The sequence below is a fragment of the Trichechus manatus genome, unplaced genomic scaffold (assembly GCF_000243295.1).
Source record: "Trichechus manatus latirostris isolate Lorelei unplaced genomic scaffold, TriManLat1.0 scaffold00037, whole genome shotgun sequence".
NCBI lineage: Eukaryota > Metazoa > Chordata > Mammalia > Sirenia > Trichechidae > Trichechus > Trichechus manatus.
The window spans coordinates 9,762,388-9,777,475 of record NW_004443973.1 but is presented as its reverse complement, the minus strand read 5'-3'; the positions used below and the strand labels follow the sequence as shown (position 1 = coordinate 9,777,475).

The 15,088-nt window shown below is 41.5% G+C and overlaps 1 protein-coding gene across 2 annotated transcripts in view; it reads right to left on the bottom strand.

The window, feature by feature from the left end:
• WIPF1 (WAS/WASL interacting protein family member 1) overlaps positions 1-15,088 on the bottom strand; it is a 95,969-nt gene that overhangs the window by 54,334 nt on the left and 26,547 nt on the right. The gene's annotated exons all lie outside the window — the stretch shown is intronic.

Sequence of the window (15,088 nt, the reverse complement as noted above, 5' to 3'; positions counted from 1 at the left end):
GAGTTGGAATCAACTCGACGGCAATGGGTTTTTTTTTTTTTTTTTTTTTTGGTAACTTCACGGTAAAATTTGAACGCTGCTTCCTGATTCTGCTGGGCTCAGAGGAAAGGGGCATAAAAAAGACCATAAGCTGCCTAACATTCCCTAACCCATAAAATGATAGGACTGGGCTAGACCAGTGGTTCTCAATTCAGGTGGCTACTGAAATGTGTGGAGTAATTTTTAGCTGGAGGCAAGGGGTGGTAATGGGGGTGGGGCAAGTAGGATTTAGTGGGTGGGGCCAGACTGTGAAATTTCCTGTAATGCTTAAGATAGCCCCACCCAAAATACCAGTATTGGCATTGATGATGTCTAAGGTTCTTTCAAACTCTAAATTTTTGAGATGTAAGTCTAACTGTACAGGCAGAATTTCATGATGCCTGCTTGTTGTTGTTAGTTGCCAAGTCAATTCCAACTCATGGTGACCCCATATGTGCAGAGGAGGGTTTTTGAGGCCGTGACCTTTTGGAAGTGGATCACCAGGCCTATCTTCTGAGGTGCCTCTGGGTGGGTTCGAACCATCAACCTTTTGGCAAGGAATTGAGTACTTAACCATTTGCGCTGAATTCCTAGAAGTAGCACTTCCAAGGATTAGTGAGTGACCAAGAGTCGTCTACTTTGCTGGGAGCCACATGAAGGCAGGGACTTGGTTCGCCTTGCCTAGTGCAGGGCCTGGAGTCTGAGAGACACTCCGTATATGTTTGTGAATAAATGCGTGCAGGCGTGGGGCTGGACAAAGCGGGACGCCTGCAGCTATCAACCACTCATCCCTCTGCCAAGCCTTGGGAAAAAAGAACACTTGATAAACTATCAAGTAAATGCTTGAGTGACCCTTTGGGGAAGTCTAACTATAGTTGGGGCTGAAAAGGGAACATGGGCAACAGGATGATTTCTCTATGTATTTATAGAATTATTTTGAAGTTCTCCAAATAAGGCACTCCAAACACACACACACACACTCAGCACACATACAGCTCACAACTAGTCCCATACATTAGGGAAAGCTCAAGTAAAAGGAAGCGTGTCACCCAGAAGGCTGGAGCCCATGAGAAACGCAAAGGAGTAGTTGTTTAGTTTGGGTCCTATTTCTTCTTTAATGAAGACTTGTAAATGCAGTGAACTTTGGACACAGTTCTGTGGTGTCTGCTATGCACCACAGAACATATACCAGATAAAGTTCCTCCCCTGCTTAAAATCCTCCAATGGTTTCTCATTGAACTTCAAAAAAGTCCAAACTTTTTGCCAAGGTCCACAAGGATTCACGTATCTGGCCCCGCCTTAGCCGGCTGACTTCATCTCCAGTAATACTCCCTCTTGCTAATTTACCTTCCAGCCCTCTTTCTGTTCCTTAAATACACCAAGCTCATTTGCATCTCTGGGGCCCTTCACTTGCAAGTCCTCCTGCCTGGAACACTCATTTCCAGGTTCCTACTCATTTTTCAGAAGGAGCCGTGGTGACGCAGTGGTTAAGAGCTCGGCTGCTAAACGAAAGGTCAGTGGTTCAAACCCATCAGCTGCTCTGTGGTAGAAAGATGTGACAGTCTGCTTCTGTAAAGATTACAGCCTTGGAAATCCTATAGGGCAGTTCTACTCTGTCCCATAAGGTCGCTAGGAGTTTGAATCGACTCGATGGCAGTGGGTTTGGTTTTTACTCATTCTTCAGATGTCAGCAAAAATGTCATCTCCTGAGAGAGGCCTGCCCTCATCCCCATCTCTGCTCCTGTTTTCTTTTATTCATAGCACCTGTCACCCTATGAAAGTTTCTTAGTTTAAATACTGTTTATTTACTTGCATGTCTCTTCTCACCGGGATGCGAGCTCGATGAGAACAGTGACCCATCATTCTTGCTTACCACTGTCGCCTCAGCACCTGGTGTCTGACACAGGAGCAGATTACCCGATAAGCAAGGTAAGCAAGGGCTTACTTGTGCTTACTTACTAATCTCTATTTGTTCACTACAGATTTGTAAGAAAGCACAAGTAAGTCCGTGCTTACCTTGCTTACTGGATAATCCATTCCTGTCAAGGATTGTAAATGTGAAGAGGCTTTGATTCCGTAGGAAGGTGCCCTGACATTGGGAGAGGGACAGACGCCAGCCATACCTAAAAGCAGAATCTTTGATGTAGTGAAAAAATGTGGAATTGTTCACTACAGATGATCTGGTAAGCAAGGTAAGCACCATGCTTACCTTGCCTATTGGATAATTTGCCCCTGGGACACCTTGCAGGTGCTCCATAAATAACCATATGTTGAATGAAATACAAAATCAATATCTCTTACAAGTTCTACAATAACGTAACGTTCCTTTAGCAGATTAAAATTGTTCCCCCTCAATTAGTAAATACAGAGTAACAAGATTAGACTTGGGCCTTCTTGGCAAAAGCTATTAATGGGAAATTTTTCAGAGGAAAGAGGCCACAGATCAGCGGGTAAGGCCTTTAGCCCATGTGCAGATGTCATGAGGTGGCAAATGGCAGTGCAGGAGGAAAATGAGTTAAGCAAGTTGAAAATAAATCAACAAACCAACCTAAAAAGGAAGGGGAAGAAATAAAGAGATAACGGAAATAAGGCAGGGAAAGATGGAGACCAGAGAAATGTGGTGTAAAGGAAAGAGTTCCAATCTCTCCTGACCTCAGAGGCCTTGGAAACTATCCTCTGCAAAGGACGACAGACAGGTTGTTATGGATTGAATTGTGTCCCCCAAAATATATGTTGGAAATCCTAACCCATATACCTCTGGTTATAATCCCATTTGGGAATGGGTTTTCCTTGTTATGTTAATGAGGCAGGATTAGTGTAGGATGTGTCTTGAGTCAATCTCTTTTGAGATTTAAAAGGAGCAGATTAAAAGCAGCAGAGATGGGGGATAAGAGATGCCACACCACGGGAAAATTGCCAAGGAACCAAAGAACAAGGGTCTTCCTCCAGAGCTGACACAGACAGAGCCTTCTCCTAGAGCCAGAGCCCTGAATTCGGACTTCTAGCCTCCTAAACTGTGAGAAAATAAATTTCTGTTTGTTAAAGCCACTGACTTGTGGTATTTCTGTTATAACAGTACAAGATAACTAAGACACAGGTGTTGGGCATAAAACTGCTGTCTGTCCTTCCTCTGTGTTCCCTGATCAGCGTCAGCTTTTCCAGCAGCAACATTCTTAAAGAATTTAAAGGCTGAAAGAGACTGCAGAGATCAGAGTCTAAAAGCGTCATCTACAGATGAGGAAATGGGGAGCCAGTGAGGTTAAGCGACCTGCCCGTGCTACACATCTGGCAGCAGAAGAGCTGGTGCCAGAAGCCAGGTCTCCCACTTTATGTGCCATTACTCTGTCTTACGCCTTATTTTAGGCTTAGAAGGAGAATTTCACCTAACTCCTTTCTATAAGCACAAGAAAAGGAAGAAGGAAGAGGAGTAAAGAGAAAGGCTATGATGTGGAGAGGAGAAGTTGAGGGAACTTATGGCAGATGACCCTAATCTTTTCTGTAAAGTAAATTCATCACTAACGGCATGGGGTTGGATTAGGAAATAGGAAGTATTAGCATATTTGCTAACAAAGATATGTAGTAGCTGCTAGGTGGAAGCTGCTAGTAAGATATGAATAAAAGGGATTACCAGAAAGACTCCTTGAGGGTTGTCTTGGTTATCTACTGCTGCTATATAACAGAAATACCACAAGTGGATGGCTTCAACAGTTTATTCTCTCACAGTCTAGTAGGCTAGAGGTCCGAATTCAGGGCGCCAGCTCCAGGAGAAGGGTTTTTCTCTCTGTCAGTTCTCGAGGAAGGTCCTTGTCATCAATCTTTCCCTGGTCTCAGAGCTTCTCTGGGTAAGAACTTCGGGTCCAAAGGATGCGCTCTACTCCTGGCACTGCCTTCTTGGTGGTATGAGGTCCCCCATGTCTCTCTGCTCGCTTCTCTCTTCTGTACCTCAGAAGAAATTGGTTTAAGACACAATCTAATCTTGTCGATGGCATCAACATAACGGCCACTAATCCATCGTGTTAACATCATAGTGACAGGATTTACAACACACAGGAAAATCACATCAGATGACAAAATGGTGGACAATCACACAATACTGGGAATCATGGCCCAGCCAAATTGATATACATATTTTTGGGGGACACAATTCAATCCATGACAAGGGTATTATTGTTGTTATTAGTTGCTATGGATTCCAACTCATAGCAACCCCATGTGTGCAGAGTAGAACTTCTCCACAGGGTTTTCAAGGCTGTGAACTTTCAGAAACAGATCACCAGGCCTGTCTTCCAAGACACCTCTGGGTGGGTTTAAACAGCCAACCTTTTGGCTAGTAGTTGAGCACTTAACTGTTTGCACCACCTCTGAGGGGATGAATTGGTCATGAAATCAGCTAAAGAGTTTCCTGATCTTCTCCAATAAAGTTTAGCAACCTGGGAAGGGGAGGAGATCTGGGAGTAAGTCAGAGTTATCAGAAAAATGGGGATTTCCAAGTTGCAGATCTTAGGGAAGTTGATTAAAAATTTGTGCCTATCTTAAACTTTTCTCTCAATTGGGCTTCAGTATCAAACGAGACAATATACGCAAAATCATTAAATCATTAATCGCTATGTAAATGTTAGGTGGTTTTTTGTTGTTATCGTGGCTGTTATAATCAAAAGCCAAAGGTAAGCAGATTGAAAATCTGAGGCAAATACAGATAATCACAATTCTAAACTTAAAAGAGAATTTTAAATGCATATATCTCCCGCAATACATAGATCAGTCTGAGCTAATGATGGAACAAAACAGTCATCAGCAGGCTCTCAGATCAATCACATAAAGAATTCGCCATACTAATAGGAAGAAATAAAAAACCAAGAACAGACAGGGATTATAAAACAACAGCACGGTGTTCACCAGTCACGGAACAGCAGTAAAGAATCATTGCCAACGACACTCCTGCAGTGGCCCCAAATCAACACAGACTGAATCAGGGCAACAGTGACATGTATAAAATATGAGAACATTAGTTTTTTTATAATTCTGGTTTCTCAAGTTGTGTTTCCATGACTACCTGGTATAGTGTAGTATTTGCCCTGGTAGTGGAAATATGTTCTATAATACTGCATTTCCTCAATTCTCTAACACCTTCAATAGTAAAATGTCCTCATCATAGCTTTTTAGGGAAAAAAGAAACACTACCAGATTAAATGTACACATCTACTGTAAGAGGAATTCTTTCAAAATGTTAAAAAATGGGAACTGTGTGATTTAAAAGAGCAGAAATAAAGGAATAACCCTCTTCTCCACATAATTATCAGTACAGTTACACAGAGGATTGATCATTTTTAAATTATCTTGGAAACACAGAGAAATTAAAAACAAATTTCATAGCATTCCATTCCTCATTAATATAAATTGGTACAATCTTACTTGGGGAATAACTTGGCAATATATTTCACTGGGTTTTGGTAGCTCAGCACATATTCACTCTACTTATAAGGAGGTCCTTCGGTTTTTGTTTGGAGAATCATTACTTCCTATCTTAGTCATCTAGTGCTGCTATAACAGAAACACCACAAGTGGATGGTTTTAATGAAGAGAAGTTTATTTCCTCACAGTCAAAGTAGGCTAAAAGTCCAGTTTCAGGGTGCCAGCTCCAGGGGAAGGCTTTTCCTCTCTGTCAGCCTTCTCCTCGGTGTTCCCCCGGACTAGGAGCTTCTTGGCGCGGGGATCCCAATCCAAAGGACACGCTCTGCTCCAGGCACTGCTTTCTTGATGGTATGAGGTCCTCCTGTCTCACTGCTTACTTCTGTCTTTTATATCTCAAGAGATTGCCTCAGGACACAATCGTCTTGTAGATCCAGTCCTGCCTTACTAACACAACTGCCACCCATCTTCCCTCATTAACATCATAGAGGCAGGTTTTCAACATACAGGAAAATCACACAGTACCAGGAATCATGGCCCAGCCAAATTGATACACATATTTTTTGGGGGACATAATTCAAACCATGACACTTCCTCACTCTCAGACCATGTGTGTCCAGAGAAATTCACTCCCACTCTGGATATAGGAAGAGAATGTGACTCCAGGTTGGCTAGTAGGAGCTTTGCATTCATTTGACCCCCAAGGATTTTTTTAGGGATTGCTTGTGACTTCTTTAGAATCAAGGAAACCTGTGGGACAGAAGCAAGTAATCTTCCCGAGGGATGAGTCTGGGATGGAACCTGTGACCCTGTGAGGGTCTAGGACTGGAATTGTTGCACTCACCCTTTGATCACATAGAATCTGAAACAGAGGCCAACAAGTGGAGAGTTGGGAGATGGAGAAAAAGCAAGTACTGATGTTGTTTGAGTCCTGAATCCACCTATACCTGAAGCTAGGCCTATTTCTGGACTTTCTATTTACACTAGCAAATAAGTTCTCTACTTTGCTTAAGCTAGTAAGGTCAGTCAGGTTTTCTATCACCAGCAATACAAAAAATCTTAACTGATACAGGAATTGGTACCAGAAGTGAGTGTTGAATGTGACTAACCTTAAAATGGAGCCCTGCTGGCATAGTGGTTAAGAGTCGGCTGCTAACTGAAAGGTCAGCAGTTCAAATCCACCAGCTGCTCCTTGGAAACCCTACGGGGCAGTTCTACTCTGTCCTCTAGGGTCGCTGTAAGTCGGAATCCACTCGATAACAATGGGGTTTTTAACCTTAAAATGTGCAACTGGCTGATTTAAGGTTGAGTGAAGGCTAGTGCAGGGTCTCCTGGGCTAGGAAGTTGGCAATCCTTGTTATGTGATAGCAAAACTGCTAGTTATGTTGCCCCTATTGAATCTTGGGCTGTCCAGAGCCATCCCTGGACTATGGAGTGATGAAAAAGTTTTGGAAACAGTGATGATGGCTGCACAACATTGTGAATGTAATTAATGCCCCTAAAATGTACACTTAAAAATGGTTAAAATGGCGAATTTTATGTTATACATATTTTACCACAACGAAATGTACAAAACATATAGAAAGAGAGGGAACTGGGTAGGAATATAAATGAAAACAAAATTGCCCATGAGGTGATCATTCTTGAAGCTGAGTGAGGAGTACATGGCAGTTTGTTACACTGGTCTACTTTTCATGTATTTCATAAGTTGAAATTCTTCATCGTAAAAAGGTAAAAAAATAAAATAAAAATGACTTATAGCTTACTCCCTTCTTCATCCACTACAGGTTGTTAAAGAGGTTTGCTCACTTTATTATAAATCTGCTCAAACCTGGGAGTTGTCAGAAGTTATCTATTAGTTCTCAAAATGATCTCTTTGGCTCTTGGATGAAATGAGATGGAAATTAAGTAGTTCTTCCCAGAAAAGGATTACAGCGCTCAAAATCTGAGACCATTAAGAGTGGCAACCAAAAAAAAAAGCAAAACTCAAAATTCCAACCAACCAATCAACCAAGAAACAAACACAAACAACCCTCTTTCTAGATGAGCACTGTCCAATAGAAATATAATTTGAGCCACGTGTGTATTTTATACTTTCTAGTAGTCACATTTAAAATATTAGGAAAAAAGGGTTGAAACTGCAAATAATTTATTTTGTTTAGCATACTATTTCAAAAAATTATCATTTCAGTATGTAATCAAAATTAAAAAAATATTAATGAGATATTTTACATTCTTTTTCTCACATTAAGTCTTCAAAGACTGGTATGTATTTTACCACTGGCAACACTTCAAATGCTCAATAGTCACTGCCACCCTGGACAACACAGCTCTCGATGGTGTGACCCTGAGGGGAAGGGGCTCTGTCTTACTGATCAGGATGCCTGGATGACAGGTAACAGATGCTCAATTGATGTCAGTCCTGGGAAAATCTTGGACTTCCCAGAGCCACCCCTGGGCTATGGCTTCAGAGCTAACAAGAATTTATTGTGTCTGGAGCCATCTCTTAAAACAGGGCATTGACTAGGTCTTCTTGGGTTGGTGGCCAGTAGGATTAAAGGCCTAAATTGGCTTTTCCTTTCTGTAGTCTTGGTGCTAACAATCCTCAACCAAGAGATATGATAGTATGTAATATTTTCATCTGAGCATTGTTGAGGGTTCAGAAGAAATTCATGGATTCAAAATCTTCAGTGAGTTTCCATCTTACATCCAGTAAAATCTAAAGTCCTTGCCATTGCTAGCAAGGCCCTCTGTGATTTGACATTGATCTTCTCTTTCTACTTCATTGACCTTTTCTCCTATTCTTCTCTCCCTAATCCCCTGCCTAGGACCACCAACAGCGCTTGCTGTTCCCTCTTCCAAGGACACTTTTTTCTTGGATATCCACATGGCTTGCTCCCCTAACTCCAATCATATTATACATTATTTATATATGGTCTCCTCTTCCCACTTGGAGCCCTGGTTGCTCAGTGGTTAGGAGCTTGGCTGCTAACCTAAATATCGGCAGGTCGAATCCACCAGCTGCTCCTTGGAAATTCTATGGGGCAGTTCTACTCTGTCCTATAGGGTCGCTATGAGTCGAAATCGACTTGACAGCAATGGGTTTGGTTTTTGGTTTTGGTCTTCCCACTAGCGAGGGAGTCCATGAAGGCATGGAGTTTGTCTTGTTCATTGCTGTCTCCCCAACTGCTTAGTACTTGACATATAGCAGGTGGTCAAAGAATATTTGTGAATTAATGTCAAAAGCTTCCAGCTCCAGGTTTAGTTTCATCCTTCATTTAACTTGGGGCTATGATTATGCTAACACACACTTGGCTCTAGGTAGGGAGAGCCCAGGGTAGAGCAGAAATGTATTGGATTTCCTCCTCCAAAAGAAGGAAAGACTCTTGCCGGGAAGACTCTTGCTGGGAAGACTCTTGCTTCCACTGACATGCAGTGATGCAGAACAACCATTTAAAAGGACAATATGGGGAACCTGCCAACACATTTAACAGCTCTCTTTCTCAAGCTGGGCTATTTGCCAGCATCAGGGATATGACAGGGTCTCTTAGTTAAACCAGAAAATGGAGAGTTTGGACAGAGAAATGGGGAAACAAGATCCAAGCAGGAAAAAAAGTCACGCCAGGACAATCTAGAAATAATATCCCATAATGGGTTCACATACTCATATACAATAAATCAGTATTTTGTGCCTACTACCCACCAGACCATCACTCATCTGTCAGTTTGTTGTACATGGTGGCTTGCTACTGTGATGCTGGAAGCTATGCCACCAGTATTTCACATACCGACAGGGTCACCCATTGTGGACAGGTTTCAATGGAGCTTCCAGACTAAGACAGACTAGGAAGAAGGACCTGACAGTCTACTTCTGAAAAAACTGGCAAGTGAAAACCTTATGAATAGCAGTGGAACATTATCTGATATAGTGCCAAAAAATGAGCCCATTGGATTGGAAGGCACTCAAAATACTACTAGGGAAGAGCTGCCTCCTCAAAGTGGAGTCAACCTTAATGATGTGGATGGAGTAAAGCTTTTGAGACCTTCATTTGCTGATGTGGCACAAGTCAAAATGAGAAGAAACAGTTGCAAACACCCATTAATAATTGGAACATGGAATGTATGAAGTACGAATGAAGGAAAATTGGAAGTCATCAAAAATGAAATGGAATGCTTGAAAATTGATAGCCGAGGAATTGGTGAGCTGAAATGGACTGGTACTGGCCTTTTTGAATCAGACAATCATATGGCACCACATTCATTGCCAAAAAGAACATTTCAAGATCTATCCTGAAGTACAATGCTGTTAGTGATAGGATATCCATAGGCCTATAAAGAAGACCACCTAATACGACTATGATTCAAATTTACACACCAACTACTAATGCCAAAGATGAAGAAATTGAAGACTTTTACCAACTTCTGCAGTCTGAAATTGATCAAATATGCAATTAAGACACATTAATAATTACTGGTAATTGGAATGCAAAAGTTGGAAACAAAGAAGGATTGGTAGTTGGAAAATATGGCCTTGGTGACAGAAATGAGGCCAGAGATGACACGATAGAATTTTGCAAGACCAATGACTTCTTCATTGCAAATACCTTTTTCAACAACATAAATTGTGGCTGTACACTTGGACCTTGGGGGATGGAATACACAGGAATAAAATCGGCTACATATGTGGAAAGAGATGATGGAGAAGCTCAATCTTATCACTCAGAACAAGGCCAGGGCTGACTGCAGAACAGACCATCAATTGCTCATATGCTAGTTCAAACTGAAGCTGAAGAAAATTAAAACAAGTCCACAAGAGCCAAAGCATGACCCTGAGTATATCCCACCTGAATTTAGAGACTATCTCAAGAGAAGATATGATGCATTGAACACTCATGACTGAAGACCAAATGAGTTGCGGGATGACATCAAGGACATCATACATGAAGAAAACAAAAGGTCATTAAAAAGACAGGAAAGAAAGAAAAGACCAAAATGGATATCAGAAGAGACTCTGAAACTTGCTCTTGGGCATAGAGTAGCTAAAGTGAACAAAGGAAATAATGACATAAAATAGCTGAACAGAAGATTCAAAGTGGGGCTCAAGAAGACAAAGTAAAGTATTATAAGGAAATGCTCAAAGACCTGGAGTTAGAAAATCAAAAGAGAAGAACATACTCAGCATTTGTAAAGCTGACAGAAAAAATACAAGCCTCAGGTTGAATACTGAAAGATTCTGTGGGCAAGATATTGAACGACGCAGGAAGCATGAAGGGAAGATGGAAGGAATATACAGAGTCACTGTACCAAAAAGAACTGGTTGATATTCAGCCATTTCAGGAGAGAGCATATGATCAAGAACCAACGGTACGGAAGAAAAAAGTCCAAGCTGCACTGAAGGCACTGGCGAAAAATAAGGCTCCAGGAATTGATGGAATACCATTTGAGATGTTTCAACAAACTGATGCAACACTGGAAGCACTCACTCGTCTATGCCAGGAGATTTGGAAAACAGCTACCTGGTCAGTCAACTGGCAGAGATCCATATTTGTGCCCATTCCAAAGAAAGGTGATCCAACAGAATGCAGAAATTATCAAACAATGTCATTAATATCACACATAAATAAATTTTGCTGAAGATAATTCAAAAATGGTTGCAGCAGTACATCAACAGGGAACTGCCAGAAATTCAAGCTTGATTCAGAAGTGGACTTGGAACAAGAGATATCATTGCTGATGTCAGAAGGATCTTGGCTGAAAGCAGAGACTACCCAAAGATGTTTACCTATGTTTTATTGACTATGCAAAGGCATTTGACTATGTAGATCATAACCAATTATGGATAACATTGCAAAGAATGCAAATACCAGAACACTTCATTGTGCTCATGGGGAACCTATACATAGACCAAGAGGCAGTCATTCAAACAGAACAAGGGGATACTGTGTGATTAAAAATCAGGAAAGGTGTGCACCAAGGTTGTATCCTTTCACCATACTTATTCGATCTGTATGACGGACAAATAATCGGAGAAGCTGCACTATATGAAGAAGAACATGTCAACAGGATTGGAGGAAGACTCATTAACAACCTGCAATATGCAGATGACACAACCTTGCTTGCCGAAAGCAAGGAGGACTTGAAGCACTTACTGAAGAAGAGCAAAGATTATGGCCTTCAGTATGGATTACACCACAACATAAAGAAAACAAAAATCCTCACAAATAGACCAGTAAGTAACATCATGATAAACGGAGAAAAGATTGAAGTTGTCAAGGATTTCGTTTTACTTGGATCCACAATCAACACCCATGAAAGCAGCAGTCAAGAAATCTAACGATGTATTGCATTGGACAAATCTGCTGCAAAAGAGTTCTTTAAAGTGGTATAAAGCAAAGATTCACTTTGAGGACTAAGTTGCACCTCACCCAAGCCATGGTGCTTTTAATCTCCTCACATACATGCAAAAGCTGGACAAAGAATAATGAAGACAGAAGAAGAATTGATGTCTCTGAATTATGGTGTTACTGAAAATATTGAATATACCATGGACTGCCAAAAGAACAAACAAATCTGTCTTAGAAGGAGTACAGCCAGAATGCTTCTTGGAAGTGAGGATGGCAAGACTTAGTCTCACCTACTTTGGACATGTTATCATGAGGAACTAGTCCCTGGAGAAGGACATCATGCTTGGTAAAGTACAGAGTCAGTAAAAAAGAAGACGACTCTCAACAGATGGACTGACACAGGGGCTGAAACAATGGGCTCAAACAGCAATGACTGTTAAGGATAGCGCAGGACTGGACAGTGTTTCCTTCTGTTGAACATGGGGTTGATCTGAGTCGGAACTGACTCGACGGCACCTAGCAACAACAACAATACACACCAGACACCTAGTACCCTAGGGGCTGAGGAAACACAGTAAGAACCTTGTCTCTCCACACTGACAGTTTGGCACGGAAAACTCATGCTCAGCAAAACCAAAACTAACCAAAGAAACAAAAATTATGCACCTGGAACATAACTAACCTTATTTCTTTGGGAGGTAAAATGCTTTCCACATGCGAAGACTATTCATATTTCTTTTGAAAGCACTGTCTTCTCTTCAGTAATTTAATCTAAATGCAAAAATTTCCCAGATGGTTACCAATATCCAATACAAGTGGCCGCCAAGGGAAAACCCATGTGAAATATAGAGAGGTTTCTTATAACTCAAAGCAAACTGGTGGAAAGCCCCATTTTCACATCCTGCTACGCATATACGTGCACACACAGGGAGAAGCTACTGATATACAGATGGCTGTGCATCACTTTTGGTTGCTAATCATTAGTTCTGAAGCCCAGGATGGGGTCTTTACAATTATTTGTGGGTTGGGGATAATCACCATATTGTTCCTTATTCAGACTTTTTTCCAGCTATATGGTTACTGGTTGTCTCCCACTTTAAGACAAAACCATATGAACTCTGAAATACTTCCCCTGGTGTGCTCAGGAAACAAGGGTATATACACCTCTGTACCTTTAGACCTGACATCACCCATGTGCACACTGCAGGAAGGGCTCAGTGACCCATGACTCCCTTGGGGCCCTCTATCTGTGATAAGCTAGGCGTGGGTGGTGCAGCTGTATCTGGGAGATGTGGACCCAACCACTTTGGGGGTAGTCAGGAAATGGGTGCATTTCTGTTTGCCACAATAATGGGCGGTGCTCTTGGGATTCCTCCACTTGACATATAAACTCAAAGTAATAACTGCACTGTTTTACTATTCCCTGAAATTTCCAGTAATGCAACTGTCATATCAATGAAGAATTCTGTTTTGTTCAGATCTTTACCAAGAATTGTTTACCCCTTTTAGAAATTCATGGGCCCAAGGACATTGCCACTTGTGGCATTTAAGTCTGTAACTCTTAGCTGAATAAATCTGTAGGTGTAGCTGCCCCATTCCCGGTGATTTTATGTATAGATGCAAACACTTGACCACTTACTTCATTGTCTTCTAATGAGTTGTACCTGTTCACTTACAAACTGGAATTAGTTTATAATAAATTACTTTCCTTTTAGCTATCTTTTTAATTACAAATAAAGATTATGTTGATTTGTTTTTGGGAAATTATGTGTGAGGTCACATTATTTTATTTATAAGGTTGTGAAGTGGGCATTAGAAAAAATTATTAAGTGGGCCCGAGGTCAGACAAGGCTGAGAGCTACCCACTGCTTCTGGTGGGCTGAGGATGTTCGCACCTCCCTGCTCCGTGTGTGAACTACCACAGCTTCTCACTTACTACCCTGGGAGGGAACTTCAAATGTCTCAAAGAACCTTGTGGAGCTGCTTTCTCCTGTTTCTTAGCAGATTCTGCTTTTCTCAGTAGCTTGACCGACACAGAATTTGTTCTACTTGAATGACCTCAGATTCCCAGCTGATTTTGCTACACCAAGAACTTCCCCCTTCCACTTGGCTACTCTGGATTCTCCAAGTGACTGACTGGGAAAACAGACTCTTGGAAAAACACTTCCAAGTTGTCTCTAGGAGATGGATACCCGATCAGGTCAAAGGCAAGACAGAAAAAACGCATGTAAATTCCTTGAACTTAAAATATGTCTGTGAGGGTAACAGTAGGAACAGAAAAGGGTGTGGTCACAAGGTGATCCTCCACCATTTTTTGTGTGTGTTATTTATTAATTAATTTATTTTTGCTCAGTGCTGACTAAAGGACTCCGTTCAAATCTTGGACCAATTCATTCTGTTTCAGATCCCTAACAACAGACCAATCAGTTGGTGGCTTTTGTAAAAAGCAGCTCCATGACTACATTTAAATATTGACTAGTTTAAAGAACAACAAACCACAAAGACTTAAAGTATAAAAACTACATGTGGTTTGTGTTTTGTAGGACACTCTCAGGGAGATAAATGGACAGAGTTAAGGAAAAAAAAAATCTAATATGGTCTCTCCTTCCCTCAACCCCAGCACCATTAAAAAACAGCAGCAACAACAACAATTAAGCAAAACCCAACCTAGGTGCTACTCTTGCCTTTTGGGTGGCAGCTGTGTCCTGGCAAAGCAAATAAGTAGATGTCTGGGCACTGTGGCTAAGGTCAGCCTGTTAGCATAACCTCCACTTAGGTCAACAACTCCTCCCGCCCCTGGCCCTGCTCCTCTGTCACCACAGCTTCCTCCTTCCAGACTGGTGTCTCCAACCTGGAGACCCCTCTCATCACTACCTGCCCCACACTCATCCTGTTGGCCCTCTTCTCCAACCAAAAAGAATAACACACAAAACTGTAGATTATTTTCTTGAAATAAAAATATTTTCTATGATCGTTTTTTCTGCTAACCTTATTTGTGTCTTAAACTACATTGTTAGCCAGAACTGCTAGCGGCTCCTACGTATAGCAGTCATTTAACAAATACTTAGCATCTAATTATGTGCCAAGTACTGTTTTAGGTGCTGGAGATACTACAGTGATCAAAACGGTCAAATTCTCCACCCTCAAAGAATTTACATTCATATCTGAGTCGATGATATGATGATGGAAGGGAAATGAATTTATCCCGTGTTCTGGTGGTGCAAATGGTTTGCGCCTGACTATTAACCTAAAGGTCGGCGGTTCAAACCCACCCAGTGGCACCAGGGAACACAGGCCTGGCAATCTGCTTCCATGAA